General features: G+C 36.6%; 1 protein-coding gene and 1 long non-coding RNA gene across 4 annotated transcripts in view; one reads left to right on the top strand and one right to left on the bottom strand.

Moving 5' to 3' along the window:
- Positions 1-15496, bottom strand: part of LOC101741040 (axoneme-associated protein mst101(2)) — a 187960-nt gene extending 172464 nt beyond the window's left edge. For 2 of the 3 annotated variants that reach the window (XM_038019227.2, XM_038019224.2), the window contains exon 1: positions 15181-15490. The gene's annotated coding sequence lies outside the window, so the exon portion shown is untranslated. Of the gene's footprint in view, positions 1-15180 lie in introns of all 3 variants that reach the window. The other variant, XM_038019223.2, reaches the window with a different exon arrangement.
- On the top strand, positions 270-923 carry LOC134201067 (uncharacterized). The gene is made up of 2 exons (XR_009976230.1): positions 270-399; positions 636-923. It is a non-coding gene; the product is annotated as an uncharacterized LOC134201067 (long non-coding RNA).
- Positions 15497-16956: the final 1460 nt, after the last annotated feature.

Below are 16956 nucleotides of genomic sequence, written 5' to 3'. Positions count from 1 at the left end.
TTAAGCATATGCCTCTTTACTATTTAATAATTACGAAAATTTTAATATTTGTGACTTTATTTTTAATACACGATCGATGTTATTGCTTAATTATGGAAATATTTTTAGTGTTAAGTGCGTATTTTTCAAAATCGATAACTTCCACGTCTTTAATGTATTGACCAATGATGTTATAGTAAAAAGAGGTAGATAAGTTACTTGAGTTCGTAAAGTGGCGCCGTAAAACTGAGCTAATTAGCGCACTCAAGCTTAGTCTCGTGAAAGCATTGGTATTTGGTAACGTTGACTGTGTTTTTTGTTCCGCGAAATTTCTTTAAAATGCCGTCCTGTGTTATCCGACACTGTAGAAACTATACAAGAAAGACTCCCAAAAGTCTAGGGATGACATGTCATGCGAAAGTATTAATTTTAAATTGATTTGCTTTTATATTGTTTAAGAAATCCAAAATATTAGCTAAAATTTATTAAAAAAGGCTCGAGTGCGACGGCATATACTCCGGTCACCGAGTGTAAGAGAGATGTCTGTCAAGATTAAAAAGAGTAATGTAACAGAAAGGACATTTCCATGATATTGCCTACACATTAGCTCACAACAACCGAGAAATGAATTAACAAATTTGATATTATTTTTAAAGGTTTCCGGCAAATGTATTAAGATGTAACCAATGGATAAATATTGTACGTAGACAAAGACATGAAGAGGATTGGCGGCCAAATAATAATAAACTAAATGAAAATAAAAAAATAAAATTATTTGTCCTTTGCTGTTTTATTTCTTAAAAGAATAGTCAGGAGTTCATTTTAAATATATCAATTCTGCTTACTAAACCGTAGGCATCAAATAATTTTATGTTAGTTCTGTGACATTTTAATTGTTAATCTATGAAGTAAGTCGTGACATCGCAACGACACTGCGTAATATATATTCGTCTTGTTTACGGTCTTGCTAGTTAGCATGCTATCTTTTTCACACATTACAACCTTGTCAAGTTAACTCTGCTCACGCGGCTATATGATATTATCATCAACTAATTGTCGATTTAATTCGTCCGCATAATATCGTATAGTTTAGTGTGTTTATAAATATATATAGGTACATACGCCGCGGACAAGCTTGACTTCGTATTAGTACTAATATAACGTATCTACCTCTTTTTACTATAACATCATTGGTATTGACTATATTAATCTAACGCAATACGCAACGAATGCTTGTAACATAACTGGACTACAAATTCGTTTTCTAATTAGCCAATCCGAAGACAGAAAGTGTTGACGTCACACATCTCAGTGGCCTCTCGTTAAACATTAGATCAAACACAACATGATTACATGGTGCGCCGACTGCCTAATAATGCTTCTCATCCAATAAAATGCCTCTTACGATACAGAGCATTAAACACATTCAAAGTACTTGTATCTTGTAATCGATATCAATAACTGTTAAGTTCCACTCAACCCAGCCCCGTTGCTAGGCAACGAGCAACCCAAACATAAATATTTGGGTTTTTTTTTTCTCGTATAAATAAACCGACGACGGTCGTTGAACTATTTAACGTGATCTACATTTATAGAATTCGTTTTCATCTAACGATGCGCGGATAATTGTCATTAAAAGATTTCATATCGTTTTCCGGGATCTTAACCATTTTAAATGAAATAGGTTAGTTCCGCAAATTTTTATTGGAATCGGTTGTAATTTTATTTTTGCGTGAGGTCCTTACTTTTATACGAATATGGATGGATCTCTGTTGCTGTTCTATAAAAAAATAGCGCCAATTTACTAGTTGTGCACTTTATTCATTCACGAATACGTCAATAATATAATACACCGGTTAACGGTAGGCAGCGGCTTGGCTCTGCTCTTGATATCGCTGGAGTCCATTGACGACGGTAACCACACACCATCAGATGGGCCGTACACTCGTTTGCCTATTAGGGCAATAAAGAAATAACTAAAAAAAAAAAAAAGTGTGTGTGTCCGCTCCGACGCACGACTGGAGTTTACTGGATATAAAAAATTAAACGAAACAATACGAGAAATAGTTCTATATTACGACAACACGATACACTACAGATTATTAACAAATTAACGAGACACAAAACAAACGACTAACAAATATATGAAAATACAATAATGAGAGAAACGCGCGATCAGTACGAGGCTTTGTGGCGGACTGCCGGCGCAGCAGCCCGGCGTCACCTGCAATAACGCGGCCGCGCGTTGGCTCCTGATTGGCGCGCGCACGCATCACGCAATCAGGAGCCAATCAGGCGCATAACGCATTTCGTGTGACATGCTAGTACGATTTTGATTGGCGCGCGCACGCATCACGCAATCAGGAGCCAATCAGGCGCATAACGCATTTCGTGTGACATGCTAGTACGATTTTGGTCCCCATAATTTTCATACCCCGGGCCTATATATGTAAATCGATTCTAAAGGAGTAAACTCCAAAAAGTGTGTGTGTCCGCTCCGACGCACGACTGGAGTTTACTGGATATAAAAAATTAAACGAAACAATACGAGAAATAGTTCTATATTACGACAACACGATACACTACAGATTATTAACAAATTAACGAGACACAAAACAAACGACTAACAAATATATGAAAATACAATAATGAGAGAAACGCGCGATCAGTACGAGGCTTTGTGGCGGACTGCCGGCGCAGCAGCCCGGCGTCACCTGCGATAACGCATTTCGTGTGACATGCGCAATCAGGCGCATAACGCATTTCGTGTGACATGCTAGTACGATTTTGGTCCCCATAATTTTTGGAGTTTACTCCTTTAGAATCGATTTACATATATAGGCCCGGGGTATGAAAATTATGGGGACCAAAATCGTACTAGCATGTCACACGAAATGCGTTATGCGCCTGATTGCGCATGTCACACGAAATGCGTCATCGCAGGTGACGCCGGGCTGCTGCGCCGGCAGTCCGCCACAAAGCCTCGTACTGATCGCGCGTTTCTCTCATTATTGTATTTTCATATATTTGTTAGTCGTTTGTTTTGTGTCTCGTTAATTTGTTAATAATCTGTAGTGTATCGTGTTGTCGTAATATAGAACTATTTCTCGTATTGTTTCGTTTAATTTTTTATATCCAGTAAACTCCAGTCGTGCGTCGGAGCGGACACACACACTTTTTTTTCATACCCCGGGCCTATATATGTAAATCGATTCTAAAGGAGTAAACTCCAAAAACCTTACGATTCCATTCTTTCAAGTGAGCTCGCAATGTAAAGCAAAAAATGTTTACTGAACACCCACCGCCTTCATTGCCGCGTGTCATCCGATTTTATCTGCATTCCCCGTTCAAAACACACACCGGGGGCCCGGTATTAATTTAGAGCATGATCATATCAAAGTATCAACTGCACGTCATCCCAAAAATCCGGGTGCGACCTTCGCATCCGCTTTAGTTCATTATTTTGTGGCGCCTTGCCAAAGCTTTCAGTACGGTTTCACGATTCAGCTCGTAGATCGTGAGCTGGAAGTATGACGTCACGGAACGCGAATAGACAAGGACGTTATAAATCATAATGTATATAGTTTCTATAAACATTGTCATCTGGTCAATCGTGTTTTATCAAATCAAATCAAATCAAATCAAAAAAGTTTTATTCAACATAAATGAAAGTACATACTTGTTGAACGTCAAAAGAATTACCGCCAATTCACAAGAATTAGCCTCCGTCCTGAGAAGAATTGGCAAGAAACTCAGCGGGCATGTTTTTTTTTTTTTTAATATTAGATTTTTATTTTTATTTTAAATATTTTTTTTTTTTTTAAATATTCATATTACAATAAGTAATTATAACATAACAATTTTACAATATTGAAATTCCCGGAGCGAGCAACTCATTCCCACTTTGTGCAATCTTCTAGATAATCATTGACTTTATAGTAAGCTTTATTGCACAGATGTTCTTTAATAGTTTTCTTAAACCTATGTATATGTAGGTTCTGAACATCTTGTGGGATTTTGTTGTACAGGCGCACAGACAAACACCCGAATGAATTTCGTATCTTATGTAACCTACTCATCGGCACAACAAGCTTGTGTTTGTTCCTAGTATTTCTATTATGTATGTCCGACATCTTAGGAAACTCCTCAATATGTTTACGAACATACATCAAATTTTCAAAGATGTACTGGGATGGCATAGTGAGAACTTTAATTTCTTTAAATTTTTCCCTCAGGGATTCCCTTGAGTGCATGTTATAAATAGCACGTATAGCTCTTTTCTGCAGAATAAATATCATTTCTACATCGGCCGCATTGCCCCATAGCAAAATGCCATAGGACATGACACTGTGGAAGTAACTAAAGTAAACTAAACGGGCCGTGTCCGCATTTGTTAACATTCTAATTTTTTTTACTGCGTATGCTGCAGAGCTAAGCTTACTCGCCAATTTATGAATATGAGGTCCCCACTGCAGTTTGGAGTCCACTGTTATACCAAGAAATACGGTTGACTCAACAAGCTCCAATGATTCCTCAGAAACAATTACATTACTATCTACTTGTCTCACATTTAAAGATGATTTAATACATTTTAAAGTAAATTTAATACATTTCGTTTTCTTACTATTCAATAATAGGTTATTGATACGGAACCAATGAACCACACACGAAATCGCATCATTCACTTCGTCATAGACTTGTAATTGTCGTTTAATTTTAAATAATAAAGATGTATCATCTGCGAATAATACGACCTCGTGTCGGGACTCAATAAAACTAGGCAAATCGTTTATATATATTAGAAATAAAAAAGGACCCAAAATGGAACCCTGAGGTACACCCATTTTCAACGTGGTGCCTGAAGATCTATTTCCTTTCACATCTACTGTTTGTATCCTTCCTGATAAATAGGAAGTAATAAGTTCCAATGCACCATCCCTAATACCATAGTGATGTAGTTTCCTCACCAATGTTTCATGTTCAACACAGTCAAATGCTTTGGATAAGTCACAGAAAATTCCAAGACAATCATGCGATTCCTCCCAAGATTGAAATATATTTTTGATTAGATAAGCACCTGCATCAGTTGTAGAGCGACCCCTTGTAAACCCGAATTGTTTATTATGAAGCAGGTTATTTGATTTAAAATGTTCTAAAAGTTGTGTCAAAATAATTTTTTCAAAGATTTTACTCAACGTAGGAAGTACTGAAATAGGTCTATAGTTAGAGGGGTCATCAGTACTACCAGATTTAAAAAGAGGAATCACTTTACTATGTTTCATTAAGTCAGGAAATACACCACACTTAATACAATCATTAAAAATACTAACAAGATGAGAAGCAATAATGTCTATTACAGACTTCAAAACCTTTACTGATATTCCCCACAAGTCAGCTGTATTTTTTACATTAAGGCTATTAAAGCTTTTTATTATATTGTTTGAATTAATTTTCTTAAATTTAAAAATTTCATTGCATTTCTTGACATGGTTATGCAATAATATTTCAGCTGCTGTGGGGGATGAATTTAGAGATGTGGTAGTTGAAACTGGAATGTCAGAGAAAAACTTTTCAAAAGCATTAGCCACATCTTCATGACTAGTTACCAATTTATCGTCTATTTTTAACGAGAATTCTTGATGGCTATTTCTGACTTTTCCACTTTCTCTACCAATGATGTTCCAAGTCATCTTTATCTTGTCAGGGGCATTTTTGATTAAATCACTTAAATGTAAAGATTTTGCCGCTAAACAAACTTTTCTAAATAGTTTGGAATAGTTCCTGACATATTGATGAAATGTTTCATCATTATTATAAGCTTTTTCAGAATACAGATCATACAATTTTTTTCTACTTTTGTACACTCCGGTGGTGGCCCACTCGCTGAACACCGTTTTGTTTTTTAATGTTACAGTTTTAGGAATAAATACATCAGTAAAGACCATATTAATTCTCTCAAACATATTTTGGTATGATAAATTTGGGTTTTTGTTATAAATAATTTCTGAATGTTCTTGCTTAATATTATTTCTAAACTTCTCAATTCGTTTTTTATTAATAGGAACAATCACAAGAGTATTTTTATCTTTAGAATTCATAATAGATTCAAAAGACACAAATTGTCCACTATGGTCTGATGTTAATTGATTAATAATTTTTTTGTTAATCGGTGTTACATTTGTAAATATGTTATCTAAACATGTTGCCGATGTGGTCGTTGTCCTAGTAGGCTCTAGAAATAAGTTTGGGAGGTTATATGACTTTAACAATGTTCTGAATCTAATAGTGGTATTTGTGTTTTCTAAAAGATTGATATTATAATCACCACATACAAAAATTTGTTTATTAGAGACAGAAAGCTTTAGCAATACATTTTCCAAAATATTTTCAAAAGAATCATATAACGCATCAGGAGGTCTGTACACACTTACAACAATGAATCGCTCAAGCTCTACACAGGCCATTTCAATAATCCGTTCCACAGAGAGGCTCACAATGTCTCTACGTTCCTTACATTTATAATCTTTATTAACAATGATCAGTGAGCCACCTCGTATAGCATTCTCTCTGCAGAAGGAACTCACAACCTGGTGATTTTTAAAATTACAATTTAATTCATATTTTTTAAGCCAATGTTCAGTTACACATAGAACATTGACTTTATTAAAATCTAGGAACAAATCAATTTCAAGTTCTTTACCCATCAAACCTTGTAAGTTCTGATGCACCAGGTTGATCACAGTTGTTTTCAAAGAAACATTATTTGTTGATGGGTTGTGTCCAAATAAATCACGTTTACTGCAAGAGGTAAACTCTGTTGTCTTAGGATTTAATTTAAATTACTTGGAACGGATTCCAAATTAATAAATGTCATATTTTTTTCCTGCTCAAAAGAAGCAGTAGGTTGATTAGCCAAATTCATGGCTAGATAAATATGTAAAAAATAATGTAGCGAGTTTGCTACTTGTCTAAAATTGTAGCTACCTAAATAGTATTTGTTAGGTTTTGTCATAATAATACATTTATTTTTTATCATGCAATTAATGTCAATAGTATAGAATGTATTTTCTGATTTGCATGGTGTCATGACATAATAATTATTTACATTAGAAACTGTTTGCATGAAATCATTAATGCTATGTCTTATTTTATTTTCTGCTGGCATACTCTGAATAAATGGAAATGCAAACATGATGATCTTTTTCACCTGTAGTGTTAATAATTGATTTATTTGATATTTTATATCTCTTATATCTGCATTTCCCCTTCTCCCAATCATTATAATTATTGTTGTGTTAGGGCAATGAGTCACATTTAAAATTTTATTAAGTATGTGGGTACATGAAGCCCCAGGCATACAATAATTTATGACAGATTGTCCCAAACACAGATCATTCAGCGCTACACCCATATTTTTTCCTAGTTCATCACTGAATATTTTAATAATGTTTTTAGTAAGCACAGGTTTCATTATGTTGTTTACAACGGGCTTAGAGGTAGAACCAGAAAATTGATTTTGACTATTGGAACAGTCTGGTACTGGAGAACCCGCTATAGAGCAGTGGCATTTACAATTAGCATATTGTAATGTCAAAGATTCAAATCGCTCTTTATTATTATTACATAAATCAAGCAGGTTATCCATCACCGATATATGTTCACATATGTCTTTTTGAGCATATTCATAGTTTTTAGTGACACTGTCCAAATCGGTTTTCAATGAATTTATTTGTGAGGTTAACTTTTCTATTTCTAACTCATGATTGTGATGAACAAGTTGTAATTCTTTAAGTGAAGTATTTAGTTTTGTGCGCAGTGCATTTCGGTCTTTGCATATAGTTTTTATATAATTAATAGATTTTCTAGGTTTTAATAGTTTCTCCGTTTTATTTATAAACTTATTTAGTTTAGAATATCTCTTACACTTTTTCTTACTAAGAACTAATCGAGAGGAATGTGTACTATCGGAGTCACCACCAGTCAAATCAATTGTAGGTATGTCACACTGAGAAGTGGTGATCACTGTTCCCGAAGCTGGTTCACTCTCGATCAGTTCCGAGTACAGGCTCTGTGTTTTTTGGGCTTTTAGATTTATTATCTCTAACTGTAAATTAGAGATACAATCATGTGCCTCAGAAAGTTTGACTTTCAGTTCAGCTGAGAGTTGGAGCGACTCAACATACTCACCGCTGCACTGATCGAAGCCGTCTACAACAATTTGTAATTTCTTGTTAGTCTCAAGAACTTCATTGTATTCAATGAAGAGCTGAGACAACTGTCCTTTCAACATGGTATTTTTCTTTATTACCTGGAGTGTTTCGACTTCGTTGTCTTCTCTCTCTTTTAGTAGTTGTTGACACTGTTCCCGTGATGTTTTTAGTTGCTGAAGAGCCACTTGAAGTTGGTCATCAACTTGACGAGCTTTGGTACCTCTGGTCATCATTTTGGATTTGTATAAAATAATTGATAGTACCCTCGTAAAATAAAATAAAAATTACAATTAAGCAGTAAAATGCACTAATTCAATGTTTTACGTAGTAATAAACTTATAGTATCACTTAGATATACGTTTTATATGATTTTAAGCACAATACAAAACTTATAAATATTTAAATTTAAATAATAATTGGGAGAGCACAATAATATTGACAAGTAGCGGTCAGTGCTGCCAGCAAAAAAAATCAATCATATCCATTAGTAACGTCGGTCCTTGCTCGAGACATGGTCGAGGCGGTTGGCCAACCCCACATGGGGTCTACGGCCCGACGAGGCGGTTTAGCCGGTCTTTCATGACTCGTGGCGGAGGCGGTGGGGCGAGTGAGACAAAGCTCTCCTCACTACGCAGAAATCCGCCGCCGCCGAGCAGGGGGTCGGGACCGGGGTCCCATCCGTAACCCGGCCGCCTAAGACCTTCGGGCTCCACCCGCTTTGTGCGGGGAGGGACCCAGGCGTGGGGCAGCGTGCTTGGCTTAAAATGATAAATGTCAAAAATCGAAGACCTACAATACCACATTGATTAAAAACAGGGTTGATTGCATCTTGCTTCACATTTTCCGAAGTATTTTTTTTTTAATTGCCTTTGTAGGCAGAATAGCATACGGCCCACCTGATGGTGAGTGGTTACCGTCGCCCATGGAATTCAGCAATGCCAAGGGCAGAGCCAAGCCGCTGCCTACTGCCCAAGCCGCTGCCTACCGCCCAAGCCGCTGCCTACCGCCCAAGCCGCTGCCTACCGCAACTACTACTATATTATAACTATACTATATTATATCTTTGAAAGTGGCATGCATGTCTTCTTTATGGCATAAATAGACAGGAATAGTACATTCTATTCGAGCCTACGACAAGCCATTACACGCATCTCCCGGCTAAGAAAGTTATTTAAAACGTTTACAGGAAAATATCACAGTTCATCTCTTAGGAGATTTTCGAGTGGCATTCATTACATATTCATTGGCATTGGGGAAGGCCTATGTCCAGCAGTGGGCAGATAAAGGCTGATGATGATGATGATGATGATTCATTACATAACCTAAACTCCACATTGTTTTGAAATAGTACCTACGTAAGTGACCTGCCTGTAACTGGCTGAACAAATTAACAAAACACACACGAATCAGTTACAAAACCTTTCAACCATTTGCTGGTCTTCCGTAGCGTATTGAGCAAGAATGTTGGCTTGCGATACCATCAAAAGTTTGATTGTTTACATGAGATGATAAGCCACGTGCGTCCTATTTTCCTTAACGGAAGCTGGGAACAAAGCTAACACAAACTTGTGTATTTTAGATTTTTGATGATAAAATTTTAGTCACATTTAGAGTAGACAATCATTAGGTAACTTTTTTTATGGTTTTTATTCAAATTATGAAACCAGTTGTAGGGTTCCTTGTGACCTCACACAGACGTCACCAGCCTGGCTATTTCTGACGTGAAGCAATAATGCATTCCAGGGTGAAAGGTGGAGTAACCAGGCTGCTACTTAGAACTTATATCTCAAGGTGGGTTGGTTTATATTGTTGATGTCTCAGATAACCACGTAACACCAGGTGGCCCGATCATGAGGTCCACCCATCTTTTAATATAAAAAATTCTCAATTACTTTGAAATATGTAGTAAAATTTACTTTAATCAACAATGAAGCAGCGCGCGTCTAAGAATAATCTGCACGAAACTACCGCCTTCTCCTTTTAATATAAATGTAAATTAAAATTAGCAATTAACGAAATCTTTTCAACTTCATGACTGGCTTTTAATTGTATTAATTAAAACTACTTTTACGGTTTAATCTGACGTGTTTTTATTTTATTAATTATTTTCGCTTTAGCACTTTCGGTAGCCTGACGCTGAGCATAACTCAAACACCTTTTTAATTAATAGCATTCAATATAAAATTGTTTACTTATTTATTTATTGATTGTAAAGTAAATACTCGTCTAGCGATTATTATTTTCCAGTACTATGTTTTCAAAACTCATTCTATGAAAATCAATGGATCCCCATATTCGTATTAAAACGTAAATTTTTAACGTAAGTTTTTAAACGTAAATTTTCGTTTGAATTGTTTAATGTGACGTAAATTTAAATGACCCGTAGCTAACTGTTCTATATTATACACGACTTTCAAACGATGAATTACATAATTAATTACATTCTGTGTATTCAATGCAAATTGATTGTAATTACAGAAGTTTCAAATATTACACGATTTATTTAAAGTCGATATGTATGTACATATAAACTTATATTAGCATGCAATGGAATTTAAGTAGTAGCAGTAGGGTTTTTCTCGAAGAGAAAGGCAATGGAACTAAGCCATACAGCCAATTCTTAAGTTTAATATTTTCATCTACATATTATTATAAACACAATGAAATTTAATGTTTTCTCCTGTCGCCTGTCACAGACAACATAGAAATTGATTTTTTTTTAATTATTCCTTTTTTTAGGCGGATACGTTCACGACTTATCTGCCACAATGGTCACCGAAGCCGATAGACTTCAGAACGTAAAGAACGACATCCACTTTAATATACAAACTGAAGCTTAGTGGTAGTCGGTACCACCACAGCATCTGTTTCCACCACCATGCGTTCTGTTTGTGCAGGGCAGCCGTTGTGTCTACTATAGAACTCATGTCTCAAGGTCGGTGACGTCATTTACGTTGCTGATGTCTATGGGCTCCGGTAATCTCTTTACACTAGATAGACCGCGCACTAATATAATTCATAAAGAACGTGCTTTTTAAGTAATCCTTTTTGATGACGGCTATCTGTGTATGGTACCACGTATTGGCGCCTGCACGTAGGCGAATATACGTGTTTCAATCCAATATGAAATGACGTGTTTGATCTGAGCAAGCGTTCTGATCAAGCTATGCATATGTATCGTATAACAAAAAGATAAAAGCGAACAACATTTTAAAATTGATTCAACAATTACAAGTATGAAAGATTTCATTCGATTTAAAGTTCACAAATATAATATTTCCAGTATGTCTTCTTCTTCTTTCTGTCTTATTACCCTCTGCTGGGGTGTAGGGCTCGAATCAAATCCTTCCATTTACATCGGTCTTGGGCAGTCTGTTCTGGCTCCTCCCACGTCATGCCCAAGACGCCTAGTTCCTGCTCCACCGAGCGACGCCAAGTTGTTCTGGGACGGCCTTTTTTCCTTTCGCCAGACACTTTCCAGGTCAATGCTCTCTTGCACAGGTCCAGTATATGATTGGTTCAGTATTTTTTTTAACTAATCGCCGTTATCCTAGACAGCCTACTCCGAATTCGCCCTAGCGAGTAGGCAGCTAACATCTGCCCTAGCAAGAGCAGTGGTTCGCGGAATTTTGTAGGCAGCGGCTTGGCTCTGCCCCTGGCATTGCTGAAGTCCATGGGCGACGGTAACCACTCACCATCAGGTGGGCCGTATGCTCGTCTGCATACAAGGGCAATAAAAAAAAAATCTACCACCGTATCGGAATCACAAACCACTGAGAAGATCCGGCTAGAAACTCAGTGGGCTGTGTCTGTGGGTTATGTTGCACGTCGAACTCATCATGGCCTTCGACGAGAACAGTTGATTGTTTCAAAGCGGCATGAGTGCCGTTTGTGTTCAAGAGATTATTTATATTTTGTCAGTATAAAACAAAAAAATACAGAAAAGTTATTACATTTACAATACCTGTCAAAATACAAACCGAAATAAACATTACTGGTATAAAAAGCTTTGTTAAAACTTGTCGCGCACAATGTGATGAACTTATTGAAATATTCCGACAGCTACAAATAATTATCTTCGAAATATCTACGAAATCTTCATCCGTTTAGATAATACATACAAAATTACTTAATAAATAATGAAATAGGTTTGATTTTTACTTTATTAAGCTGTTTACATTTAAATAAAACACAATCAAATGTACACTTTATAATGAACGATAACTATTCATGAACTGACGAATCTGCAGATCTTATTTCTCAATCTGGCATCATAACGGGGACAAAAGTCTAGCAAGCGACTAAAATTCCAACTCACCAACAGTTTAATGTCCCAAATAAGGAGACAGATTCAGATAAACTGATGCAAATTTGTAAGCGATATCCGTTTAACTAAAACTAGCAAGAAAAATAACTAAACATTTCAATTTATTGATTGACCCTCAGCCGTTCTCGTTTGGTGATTGAAGAAACCAGAACAAATAGGGAGGGTCGTGACACCACCTACTTTATGTCACGCGAAAATTGCTCCAGCTTCTTTTGCTGTTCCCTACCTATTCTCGTGACCTCGAGGGGTCTAACTAGATTCGCCAAGCGAGTAGGTGAGCTCACGAGGCTCTAACCAGAGGACGTTGCTAAAACTAGTCCCAGCAAGAGCAGTGCTTCGCAGAATCTACCACCGGATCGGAATGGCGAGCCACTGAGAAGATCCGGCGCGAAACTCAGTGGGAAAACCTAGCTCCAGCGTTGCATGCACGCCGCTCTATTAAAAGCTACTACACTCAAGAATGGGGTAATAAATTTTCAATTAAATACCATTAATAAAATATTGTCTGTCTGTTTTTAACTGTCTTTTTCCCTAACCGAATTAACACAGACCGCTTAAACCGTTCAATCGTATAAAGAAACATTTGAAAGTTACTAAAATGGCACTTTTTATATACATATATTACTTTTATAACTTAATAGATTACATATTTTAAGGCTATTATTACTATTATTGTACGCTATTAATGTAATATTATCTCAAGAGTCAATGGAATTAGATATCAACAACGCACTGAGTTCTACAGTACAACGGCTGCCCCACCCTCCAAATCGGAATACATTACTACTTCATGCCAGAAATAGGCAGGTCAGAGGTACCTACCCGTACTTACAAGACGGCCAATCAACAGTAATTACGCAAATTACAATTTTATGGGTTTGATTTTTATTACGCGATGTTATTCCTTCGTCGTGGAAGTAAATCGTGAACATTTGTAATAAATATTTCATAAGAATCATTATTTATTATCTTAGCTCTAGACTAATAAAGTGTACCTACAAAAGGTCTGTGTAACATAAATAACCGAAAAGTATTCCTCTATTTCGATAGATACCAAAACTCTAAAACAGATTTTCATTGTAACTTTCACCTACATATCTATATCAAACATCTCATTGTTTCAAAGTTTTTTTTTTTCGTGATATCATAACGACTTTCAATGAAACATGATCAAACCACCGCGCATAACCAAAGTCTTTTTTGTGTTATTTTTAAAATACATGTCAAAATAAATCCGAGGTACTAGGTTGAAAGTGTTGAAACGAGGGAACAGGTTAGAACGTCGATATTTACTCCAAGCCGCATGGTTCCTAAGGAACGTGGATCTTCGTGATGACCTGGAGCTTGACTCAGTCAGTAAGTATCTACAGTCGGCATCACTGCGCTTTGCACTGCGCTGCGCACTTTGAAAAGGCAGCACGACACGAAAACCCTCTTGTCGTGGCCTCTGGAAATTACATACCCGATCCCGTAGACCGATTAGTAAATAGTTGACGTCGCCCAAAACACGTCACGTTACGGTTCCTCCCGATCCGTTAACGGTGCTTTTAGGTACTTCAAGCACCGTCATCGTCCTCGCCGAACCTGTCACTTGCGACGAAAGGCTCGACGAGCGAATTAACCCAAATACACAGCCCACTGAATTTCTCGCCGTATCTTCTCAATGGGTCGCGTTTCCGATCCGGTGGTAATTTCTGCGAAGCACTGCTCTTGCTAGGGCCAGCGTTAGCAACACTTCCGGTTTGAGCCCCGTGAGCTCACCTACATATTAGGATGAAGCTGAAATAGCCCCTCAAGGCTATCAGCATAGATAGGAAAAAAACTCCAAGCCGCGACGAATGGGTTATCTGCTGTGACACTCAGGTAAGATGATGATTATTTAAATGTTCACAATCAGCTGGTTATAAGCAAGGCGTTGATTATCATTCTCCTATCCTTCTCCCAGCTACCTAGGGTCGACACAACATGTTTTCGCCTTCCATACTCCTCTATCATATACCATTGTTCCACTCACTCCCCACTTATACATATAGTCTTTCACGCAGGATCATCGTTGCCTATTATCATTAATCAATTATCATCTTTGTCATTAAGTCATTCTTTGTAAGGCATTCATATAGATTCATTATCACGTTGGAACCTCTTGTATAATGTAATGCAAAATACAAAATAAAATCATCCTGCAAAAGAAAAATGACTAAATGACGCTTCACAATTTTAGATTAGTTTGAGATGAATTTTTCGAGGACGGTGAATCTATAAATATCCCTCAGATACATGCCGTTCTATCCGTTTAACATCTCTCAACAAAGCGTCGATTAAGCGTTTAAAATTACGATTCACAGACGACGAGCGCACAGGACGTCCATATTATTTATAATCAACTAAACAGGCGTGTACACACTGCCTGAAAAGTTACACCTCCCGTTCCTAATTATAAACTCGTTGTGTTTTGTTTCAAAAAAGTTTTACATGCCATTCGAAAGATTTCGTTTTCTTCTTCGTTTGAAATAGTCAATATGCAAAAGGATTCATTAGATCGAATGCCAAAATTTTGTTAATGGTGAGAAAATTAATAAAAATCATTATATCGAGATATGTGTGTTACTATAAAATCATGTTGTGTTTGTTATTCAAAGAAATACTTAAAAAACAATAAATTACCTTTTGAAGAGAATTATTATTTTCATCCAAATAAAACACAAACACTCGTCATAATATATAATCGAAACACAAGTATGAAAAACGAAACGTATCAAATATAACCGATTCCCTCTTTTTAAAAAAAACTTAAAAAACTATTGATTATTTTCGTTTGGAAACACAAACTATTTTCTTTTTTTTTTTTGTTATGTCAGCTGTGGCGGGAAACAGGCGGACCGCGCGGAGTGGACGTCGAGACTGAACTTTAAAGTAATTTCAGTGGGCGGCGCGCCCATCCATACCGCGTGTCACGTTCATGCAAACATCATGCAAAACTGAAGTATTTAAAAAACGAAACAAAATTTAATATCACCGTATTAGTTAGTATTTTATCGATAGTAGGATTGAGTTAAATTGCCATTTGGAATCTTACGTATGGTGACGTCATACAAGGAGCCCGGATCCTGAAGGCGATACATAAATTTTCCACTAAAATAACTAACTATTTTTCTAGATGACATGACGATCCAAACCTCTTAAGCACTAAAATTAGAATTTGTAATTTAATTAATTTTAATTTCAACGTTCTTCCCTTTATTCGATAATATAAATGAAAATTACTTCCAAGCAGAATGATGACACTTTCCCGTAAATGCTCATTAAATAGAAGTGCCCTTTCGAAAATTTTCAGCATTAATTTACAGATACAACTCCTTCAATCTTCCTCTGCCAAACGCTATTACTATTATTTTTAGATTTGAATTTCGAACTTAAACTTTGACTACATCTCAAGGAAATCGTGGCATTTAAATTATGATTTCTGTGCAATATTTTTGTAATTCACTCAGGAAGCAATACAGATCAATTAAAAACTATTTTACGAATGGCAGTACTCAACAGTCAAGGAATAGCAGTCAATACCATCGGTAGGCTCATTGTCCAACTCCACTAGCAAGGTTCGTCGACCTGTAAAAATCCACGAATATCCTCTAAGTACCCACTGCCTAGCTATACTCCGCATCTTTATTACATGAAACTGTACGCATAATCGAATGAGTCACACATTCCACGCTTGATATTTCAGACACGTTAATTTTATCATATTACAGCAATGCATTCGGGTCACTTGTGCGCTAATGCAATTACTATAACCCTAAACGCACATTATAGACATTGTCATAAACGAGGAATGTTAATAACAAACTGCCAATTGCTATATTTCACGTTTTGAATCGGCTTCAGTGTGCTTAGTGAGAGTTAACGTTCTCGATAGCGTAAAAGTTAACTCATATTTATATGGAATGGGATCGTTTGCCTACATTTGCCGCTAGGGACGCTGTTCCAACTGCATACAAAATTAGGCTAACTTTTACGCTATCGAGAACGTTTAAAAACTCGCACTAAGCATACAGATGAAAACATCGCGAGTGCTCCTCTAGCCCAGTACATAGCTCCGGACTCCAGACTTCGTCTAAATTTAAACAAAATCAACCATTATATCCAGTGGGTCATGTTCGTACGAGTAATTGCGACAATTGCAAAGTGCGATGAGAGTTTCCTTATTAACTGAACGTCAAGATACGTCATCATACATGTTACTGTGACGATTTTCGCGCAAATACTATTAAGTAGCAAAGCAAGTAAGTATTAAGTATAAAATTTTCTAATGAAATACGTACTCAACAAATGTTCACGATTGACTTCCACGGTGAAGGAATAACATCGTGTAGTAAAAATCAAACCCGCAAAATTATAATTTGCGTAATAACTGGTGGTAGGACATCTTGTGAGTCCGCG

Source organism: Bombyx mori, chromosome 23 (assembly GCF_030269925.1).
Source record: "Bombyx mori chromosome 23, ASM3026992v2".
Taxonomy (NCBI): domain Eukaryota; kingdom Metazoa; phylum Arthropoda; class Insecta; order Lepidoptera; family Bombycidae; genus Bombyx; species Bombyx mori.
This window is presented reverse-complemented; position numbering and strand designations above follow the sequence as displayed.